Source organism: Leiobunum rupestre, chromosome 2 (genome assembly GCF_980474605.1).
Source record: "Leiobunum rupestre chromosome 2, qqLeiRupe1.1.hap1, whole genome shotgun sequence".
NCBI lineage: Eukaryota > Metazoa > Arthropoda > Arachnida > Opiliones > Sclerosomatidae > Leiobunum > Leiobunum rupestre.
The window spans coordinates 3,741,770-3,751,959 of record NC_143385.1 but is presented as its reverse complement, the minus strand read 5'-3'; positions in this window follow the sequence as shown (position 1 = coordinate 3,751,959).

Here is a 10,190-nt window from a genome sequence, read left to right as displayed (position 1 = left end):
AAAATAAGCGGCCTTGGAAGCTACCACTATTACAGTTGAATAATATTGAATTGAAATACTGGGTTTCGCTGGCTTACAGCAGCAACGTATTAAGTTCAATTATTCCTTTTTTAGAATTTAAAATATTTTAATTTTAATAAATATTTAGATGAAAAGAGACTTAAAACGGTTTTAAAATTCACAATTTATTTATTTAAAAATCCAACACATTAATTTATTTATTTTTGAAATAAATAAATTGTGAATTTTAAAACCGTTTTAAGTCTCTTTTCATTTAGTTTTTCACAATGTGCTTCTCTCCCTTCTATAAATATTTAGGATATCTCAGAAATTATTTACTTAATATAAACAATAAATTTATTATTTGGATCATTTGATTTATTAAATTCAGCTAAAATTGTTCCATTATAAATGTTTAATATAATATCATATCATATATATAAATTTATTTACCAAAAATCCTAACAATTTCATAATTTGTTTGTTGAATAATGTGCACAACAGTACATTTCGATAAATTTCGAGAATGATGCACTTTCTCGATCAAGTACAATTATATGTTTGTATTTCACTGTCTGTCGTAAGTTATTTGCATCGAGAATTCAGAGCGCAACAATTAAACGAATCTTTGTTCAGAATATGTTTCGCTACCTAACTGTTGTTATTAACGTATATAGATTTATCATCCTGCTAAGAAAATCTAAATATTATCTTACTATAACTCTGAAGAAATAATAATTTCAAAATAAAGGTTTTCATAACTGCCAAAAAATAAAAAGTTTTCCTATAATTAATAATCTGGTTCAAAATTATATACAACTTGTGTCATTATAAGATTTATACTACGTGCATAACTTAACTGATGCCATTTTCTTAACAAGGCTTAGGTCACGTGACTCCCAACATGTACATTGGGGAAAAATTAATAAGATAATTAAGATAACAAAAAGTATTTGATTACCGTTTTCCTAAAAGACATTAACATAAATCAAGTTTCACTAAATTATCCATATCCAAGAACGATAATGACTTGATGCAATGTACAAAATTGGATCAAACAATTTTGATCAAATCAAAATTCATAATAATATAACACATTTTGAATTCTAATATTCGATTAAAGTTGATTTTTGAAATCCAATTTAAAACAACATTCAGCGCCGTCGCCAGGTAGGGCACGATTTTTCAATTATAATCGGAGTTTTAATAACATTCTTTAAAATTATTTTGTTTGACTTTGCAAAACCAAGAATGTATTTATTTACATATGCGTAGGGAGTGGGGGTCGTGGCGGAATAGTTAGCGCTCACGAATTGCAGCAAGTGAAGCCGGATTCGATCTAAGCTTGGTGTGAAAATGCGGAAGTAGTCCTTCTGCTTATTTTGCAAGATCTGTCCTCACTGGTTAAAGGTGTTGTCTTCGAGATCTTCAATTTTCAATTCTCGTAAAAACCTTCTCAGGTTAACGGTAATAGTAATTGTAGCGAGCTGTCGGTTAGCTCGCGTGGCCTGAAGAGCTTACCACCACCCACCTACGTTATATAAACCGGCCACTGGTAAAAAGGCAAGTTGACTTAGATCTGTAGTGGTGAATTTGGTATTAGCATAGCTGATTATTTTGATGCGTAACCCACGTCTGTTTTAAGGAGCCAATGATATACCGGGACGATTTGATTTATTTCAAAGGGGCGGAGCATACTGAGGGAAGAAAGGTGAGAAAGTTGGAAAACACGCTAAAAATCGTCTAAATTTATTAATTTACCCTGGGTATAAATAATTTTTTGGCAAAACTTAGGGTCAAAATAAAAGTAACAGTTAAAAATGTATATTTTAGCCCAAGGGCGTATTTAAGGGGGAGGGTTTGAGGGTTTAAACCCCCCTCCGAAATGCTGATGACGGGGGGGGGGGTGCCTAATAAAAATCAGTGAAACTTCCGTCAGCACCCCCCCCCCCTGAAATAAAATCCTCGATACGCCCTTGTTTTAGCCACTACAGCGCCACCGAGTGTGGCGTTTGAGAACGTATGTATGCGGGCGAGGGAGATGTATGTATGCGGGCGAGGGAGATAACCTACCTGAAATGGTAGATCACACGCTGATTTGAAATTGGTAGATTAGTCAGTAACGCCGTCTTTTAACCATATCCTTTATTCCAAACGAAGGTAGACTTTTTAAAATACAAAATTAGCGAGAGAGGCCGCTACCGGCAGATTCCGCCAAGTTTTAGTAAAGTCAAAGTTACGGTTCTAATTAACGGTTATTCCGCCATTGTAAAAATCGTTCTAGTCAACTCCTAATTTCAATGCAGGCATTTGACCAAATATAATGTTGTGAATTTAGCCTTTAGTAGAGGGCTCGAGCTATGGTCTGTATATTGTAATAGTGTAGTGAGTCTGGTTGCCTATGGTGTAATTAATATATATGTAGTTATATATAATAATAATAATAATAATAATAATAATCAGCTACGCTAATACCCAAGGCACCACCTTAGGCCTAAGTCATCGAGCGACTTTTAAAGCCTTTAATTCAGGTGGCCGGGTTACAATGCGTAGGGGGGGGGGGGGGCAAGCCCTGCAAGCCACGCGAGCCAACAGCTCCCTACACTAACTATTTCATACTCGTAACAATAACTAAGACAATGTTTATGAGAGTAGCAGACAATTAATTCGTAGGGCAGTGGTAATTTTGGGTAGGGCCAAACACCCTTAAAATATTTTTCTTTGAAATTCATAGGGTGGGCTAATCGAATATCAGCGCCTGCCCCCCCCCCCCTGGCAACGGCCCTGCATTTTAGTGTTGGGTTTGGAAATTAATTAAATTTCCTTGAAACGAAACGAAAAATTGCACCGCCGTTAGTAAATAACGTGAGAATTTGGAATTTAAGACATTTTTCCTTTAAGCGGTGAATTTCAAGCGGCTGCTTCTACAAAGATGCATAAGCAGAACTTTCGTTCTCTCTCTCTATCGCTTTTTTTGAGAATTTTTTTATTTTCATTGTTTCTAAGTCTCGTTCTTTTGCTGCTGATCCCCCCAATTCCTGAGCCACTCTTCGAGATAAATGTGGTTTAAAAATCGAGGTTAAATTGAGAATGATGACTTGCAAAAATTTTCAAAAGCACGATTTTATATTGAGAGTGTGCAATATTTTTATAGAAAGATATTTTCAACAAGTTAATTTCTCGTCATTTTATTTTTCGAACTTAAGAGAATGGAGGAAATGAGTTTAAAATAAAATACACGATATTTACGAAACGTCAAAGAATATATTAAAAAAAAGAGACACGAAAGGAAAATTAGTAGACAGAACACGTCAACGATTTTAACCGCTCTGGCACGTTGTAAGAAAATTTAACATTTTATTTAATTCGATTTGTTAGATAGAACTGAACTCTTTGATTGAAAAATGTATGTGGTAGATCACTACGCTTTAGGGTGTCATAATAATCTTGATTTAATCAGTATAATAACGATTTAATCAGTATTATCACGATTTAATCAGTATTATCACGATTTAATCAGTATTATCACGAATACAATCACGATTTAATCAGTCTTATCACGATTTAATCAGTATTATCACGAATACAATCACGATTTAATCAGTCGTATCACGAATACAATTACGATTTAATCAGTATTATCACGAATACAATCACGATTAGATCAGTCTTATCACGAATACAATCACGATTTAATCAGTATTATCACGAATACAATCACGATTTAAGCAGTATTATCACGAATACAATCACGATTTAATCAGTATTATCACGAATACAATCACGAATTAATCAGTCTTATCATGAATACAATTACGATTTAATCAGTATTATCACGAATACAATCATGATTTAATCAGTATTATCACGAATACAATCACGATTTTATCAGTTTTATCACGAATACAATCACGATTTAATCAGTATTATCCCGAATACAATCACTATTTAATCAGTATTATCACGAATACAATCACGATTTAATCAGTATTATCACGAATGAAATCACGATTTAATCAGTATTATCACGAATACAATCACGATTTAATCAGTATTATCACGAATACAATCACGATTTAATCAGTATTATCACGAATGCAATCACGATTTAATCAGTATTATCACGAATACAATCACGATTTAATCAGTATAATCAAGATTTCAACCGTGAAATCATGATTTAATCAGTACAATCATGATTTAATAAGTAATAGTGATTTACTTGGTAATCGTGATTTAATCAGTAATCGTGATTTAATCAATATTATTTAATCAATATCATTATTTAATCAATATCATTATTTAATCAATAATCATGATTTAATCAATAATCATGATTTTATCAATAATCATGTTTTAATCAATAATCATGATTTAATCAGTAAAATCATGATTTAATCAGTATAATCATGATTTAATCAATAATGATTTACTCAGTATAATCATGATTTAATCAGTATAATCATGATTTAATCCGTAATCATGATTTAATCAATAACATTATTTAATCAATAATCATGATTTAATCAGTATAATAATAATTTAATATCATCATTTAATCAGTTTAATTATAATTTAACCTTTAAATCAATATTAATTAATTTAGTCTCACGTTTTGGTCATTTTAATCACGTTTTTTATCCTGAACCGAATTATTCGATTTATCAAGAACAATTTATTTTCCGGTTGAATAAGGTTGAATCATTTTGATCGTTCTTTAATTCGATTTAATCATTTCGGTTATGATTTAAATCGATTTAAATATTTTTTCTGATTAAATTAAGAAACAATGTCTTGTCGTTTACAAATTTTTATTGTAATTGAAGAAAAGCAATTTTGAATAACAAATAAAGTAGCCAGGTTTAAATGAAACTGTTTAACTCGAATGTTAACCACTAAGCTTAGCATGCTGAGATATATTTTTAAATTTCGTGCTTAAAAACGAGTTACGGAAACATTTCAAAATACTACTTAAAATCAACACAGAGCTTCGAAAAAGACAACTAAGTAAAATTGCCGTTTATTTAGCCCTTCCTCTAAAAAGTAAACTTCTTGAAATTATATAAAATTTGTAATACAAATAATAATTCGAAGTTATGTTCATAGCCTACATTGCAACCGAGGGGTAAGACAGTCTCAGATAATCTGTAAACCGAGTTTGTGCACTTAGCACGGTTAAAGTTCCATTTAGCACTGTCAAAGGTACGGCAGTGTACACCGAGTTCGCAGAGTGTCTTAACCCTCGATTGCAACAGGCCTGAGACCCATTTACAGAATAATTTTAACCGTGAAGTCTAATAATTTTATCACTCATAGCATCGAACTGCTTTCACGGTTTTTAATAAATAATATTTTCTGAGAACATATCTCGAAAACTCGTATATGGATAATTGTTTCCTAGTAACCGATATCGAAAAGGAACTGGTTTTGTTGGATATCTAAATTTTAATTACCCTCAACAGCGTTTACATTTAGCCGTTTTCCGTCGTTTGATGCGCTGCTTTTACTGTACTACAAGATCATCGAATTAACTGTATTGATGTTTCTCAAACCGCTCTATTTTAAATTTGACAGAGAAATTTGTTAGCTTTTATTAATGATTCGTAGCTAAGATTTTTCACGAATCTCGTTGGCTTCTCGTTAAACGTTTTTGAAGTATTCTGCAAAATTTTAACAAGGAGCAATTGTTATAGTTTCCTTAAATGCCGGCAGATATAAATTTCATGGCCAGCTCAGTCTTTCTATTATTCTAAAATAGAGATTTATTTGTTTTTCTTTTTCTCTTTTTACGTGTAGCGACGTCTAAGACAAGCCCTGCTATATCATGGATAAAACCTAAGATTATAATACAATTTAAGCTTTTTCTCTGACTGCAAGGTTGAGAGGCATGAAATGAAATGAAAGAATAGCATGTTCAGTGGTAAAACTCGATAAGATATCATTATCCTGTAAATAACTCAATATTTTTTATTTAATATTGTATTTTATGAAGCGTTTATTCACCGTGGACGAGTGGCTTACCACATGTTAAAAGCGAAATTAAGTAGTGGTTTAGCTTTACCACGTGCACGAATTTTGAATTTGGTGGTAGAAATATAAACTACTACGGACTTTTCACCCTATGAACAAAAAACCACGATTCAACGGAAAATGAGGAATTTCGTTGGTCCACCTTCGAACGTTCTACATTATAATTCGTTTAAAGACAGTGTAAACTAAGTCTGAAAATTATCTGCTAACATGCGCAACGACTTTTTGACGTAATTAGCGCCAATCACCCTTAGCTTCTGTTAATCCTGGTGGTAAAAATTCGTGGACCCAGCATAAATATTAAAGTTCATATTACCTTTAAGAATGAATTTATTCCTAAACAACCCTTCACGACATCAGCCCCTAGCAGGGCCTGAAACCACGTGTACGGGGAAAGCGGCTCTCCAATTGGCCCCAGAATAGCCAATCCGAATACAGTCTAGCTGTATGGTGGGAAAATATTAATTGGCTACTTTCCCGCTAATTGGAGAGCCACATTTACAGCGCCCTATACTTTGGCGTTCTATTTTCAAGGGGTATATGAATACATTCATGCTTTTAAGCGAGTAGTTAATTCGTTCTATGACTTCTTTTAAACGCAAATAGCGCTAATCATGCCCAGCTTCCAAGAAACCTGGTGGTATAAATGTGATATTCGTTGATCCCTATTGAAATAAATATAAAAAACCAGAAATTATTTGGGAAGTATTTTTTTTAATTACTTACGCAATAATTTTGTGTTTTATATACTTTTGTTAATAGTGAAAATGGCGTTTGGTAAGAGCTATAAGTTTTAAACGAATTCGTTGATTCTGCATAATTATATACTCCTTTTAATTTAACGAAGTCACCTCGTTGTCCAATATAATCTTTGATACGCCGATAGTCGTTTGTATTAATTCTATTGTATACACTCTTTTACGCGCGTCTTTCCCCCCATCAAGGACCCTCCCACGATTTGCTCCACAGGTAGCTGCCATAGACGTACTGCACGTAGCTCTACCGTGGAAAGTTCATTCTCCCAAAACCCGTTCTCTCGCGTGTAGCACGGTAATGGTGACTCCCATGAAATACGCACGTAAAAGAATCTATAGTTATAAATTTTACGAACGTCACGCGTCCGTTTTCGCTATTTGTGAACTTGTTTCGACCAAAGCCGGCGCCACAATGGAACCCATAGAGTTAGAAACAGCGCCCTCTTTGTTTAAAACACCCCTCTCTTACAGGGGAATAAATGAAAGAGGCCTTCAAGGAAAAACAATATCATTTAGGCCTATAAATTTCTCACAGATCCTATTTAGAAGTAACGGAATAAATCGGAAAGACATTGAAAAATAGAATCAACTTTTTTCCTTGTTAACTTTCTATTTTTACGCTTGCTAAAATTTATAAATTTAAGAAGGATTAAAAGTAAAAGCATGTTGGATAAATTTGTAGAGTGTTTACCTAGTATTATCAGAAATACATGAACCGAAATTATCAGCGACCTATCCCGCTTATACTAAAGGCGTTTTCCCCGTCTCCCCCTCTCTTTACTCGGTTGTAGTCCCCCCCTCCGCGGAATGCAATCCTCTACGGGTCCGTGGTACAGATTTGAATACTCACCCTGGTGGCCGCCGTGAGAAACTTTAAAAAAACACGGACTAAAAAATACTTAAAAAGTACCTTTTTCAGTCAGTGTAAAGAATTACAGCTACCATTATATCAGATATCAATTTAGTTAAAAAAAACCTTCTTTCTTGACGCAACAAACGGGCGGTTAAGGTTTTTTAAATATCCTATCAATTTATCACGTATTCTTAAGTTTTCTTCCATTATTTAAAAAGTTAAACTACTTTCCGACTGCATACTAAATGATACTACAACTTCACAATCTATCAACTAGTAAGCCTAGGTTCGCAGACTATAATACGTTCGATAATTTGACCTTCGTTCAACTGGAACTATTTCATTTTTCACTCACTAGATGGCATAATACTCTACCCGGCATGCACTCAAAAATATACCTTGGCCGCGGGTGGGTTGAAATATTTGAATGCTTCCTTGTCACCCTCCCCTAGCGCTGTGGGAAAACGCCTCAGAATAAAAAAGCAGTCGCTGATAATTTCGGTTCATGTATTTCTGGTATTATTATTAATTAATTAAAAATCAGTGGATGAAGAATTCGTTTAATCTGGTGAAGACTTAATTCCCGTGTGGCGTCTCTTCCGTCATCTTCTCTCCAAGTCTCCGAAACCCAGTTATTAATAGGTCTAAAACCCTACGACCGCGAGCGTCAGCGCCAAAAATTCTCTTTAGGCCTAATATTTTTTTGCGTTGACGATCGCCTTAAAGGAATGTGACCGAACAGAAGACGTTATGACATAGGAGATGTGGTTTTTCACAAGATAAAGTAGAAGGAAATTTTAACCCACTCGACTTTCATAATCAATCTAATAAATTGAGAAAATGTAAGGTTTTGAACAATCTCTGTTTTCCTGCTGGTGAAGACGACGTTGAGAACGCTAATATACTCTCTTCTAAAATGATAGTTTAACAGAATGAACTATCTTATTGAAGTACTTCGGAAACGCAATTCTCTATTAACCTAAATTCATTCTTGCTTTAACGATTTACATAACTTGTTTCTAAAAATATAGTCAAAAAATTTGATGGCACTAATATTAAAATACGTTAAGTGTTCGCAATTTCCTAAACCACTCGTATCTATTTCCAAGCCATGAAAATTTGAAAATAATAGTTTTTTTATGGAGTTCACTCTCTTTGTTTTATATAAATATCAGAAAATCATTTAAGCGTGATCATATTCAATATTTGAGGCTGGCGTAATGGCCTAAATGATACGAGGCTAATAGTTATCTTATCGATAAATGGTCAACATCACAAATAGAATGAGCATGCGCTGTAAATTAAGGATGGCTCTCTTTGGGTTTTATATCGATAATACGCTCAGATGATTATTGTTATGAATCTGAAAACTCGTGTTCTTTCGCTGAAATTAAAAGCTACGCTGTTAGTGGAATTTAGCTAAACTGATCATAGTTTTATTTATGAACCTAGTTCGAAAATGGAAATCAAACAATAATTACACCAACTATTAAGGTAAATTAGTTTAAATCCCATAAATTCATTAAATAATATTAAATAAGTAAATTGTTAAATTTTAAAAAAGCTGCTACTTCATGACTTAGAAAAAAACTTTATTTTATTCGGAGCTTTCGGACCGTGGTCCTTCTTCAGCGAGTGACTGTTACATGGAAGGACCACGGTACGAAAGCTCCGAATAAAATAAAGTTTTTTTCTAAGTCATGAAGTAGCAGCTTTTTTAAAATTTAACAATTTATAATAAAACATGGCTAAAAGTTTTAATATTTATAGTTAAATAAGTAACTTGACACGGTTAGAAGTCCTTAGTTTACATCATGAGCTTCACGCGCGTACATTAGTTATTTTAGCTCATAGTGTCGTATGCAAGAAAAAGCTTCGAACCTGCCTTTACGCGTAGTACTAATTTTCACCCCTTCCTCGACCTGCTCCGCAATTTTGAATAGTCTCACCAGCCAATTTTAGGTGAATTTCTGGCTACGCTACTTGTTTACTCATTTGTTTTTGTTCCAACGGGAGAAATGGTTCTGTTACAGCACGTGCTAAAGAGCGTGAGCCCCTTTACTTAAAAGTGCTGTTAATAATAGATAATATCGATCGTGCGCTAGTTGTAACTCCTTTTTTTTACTTACCAGCGCAGGGTTCGATATCTAGATTAATGATATATTTGTTTATCTATGACTCCCTTCTAGTGCTAGCCTTGGTTCTTTATTTAAATAACAAAGCCACCTGTGAACACGTTAGAGAAGAAAGCGGCCTGATAAGCATAATTTTGGCGCCGAACGTCGACTGGAAAAGACCAATTTATAATGGACGGTCAGCGTCCAAGTTTCTTAAACATTTTGCTTTAACTAAACTATTTTCCAATCTTTAATATTCTAATAATAGGTCAGCATGTTTACTTAAGTGAAGTCATCTTTATTAGCTGTTCGGGGTTACACAGATAAATTTCCAAGTAACCTAAATTTGGCTGGAGTTAGCTCGCAACACTGAATTGATGAAATTGAGTGTATTTAAAATTTTCTAGTATTTTCAAGAATTCATTTATTAATACG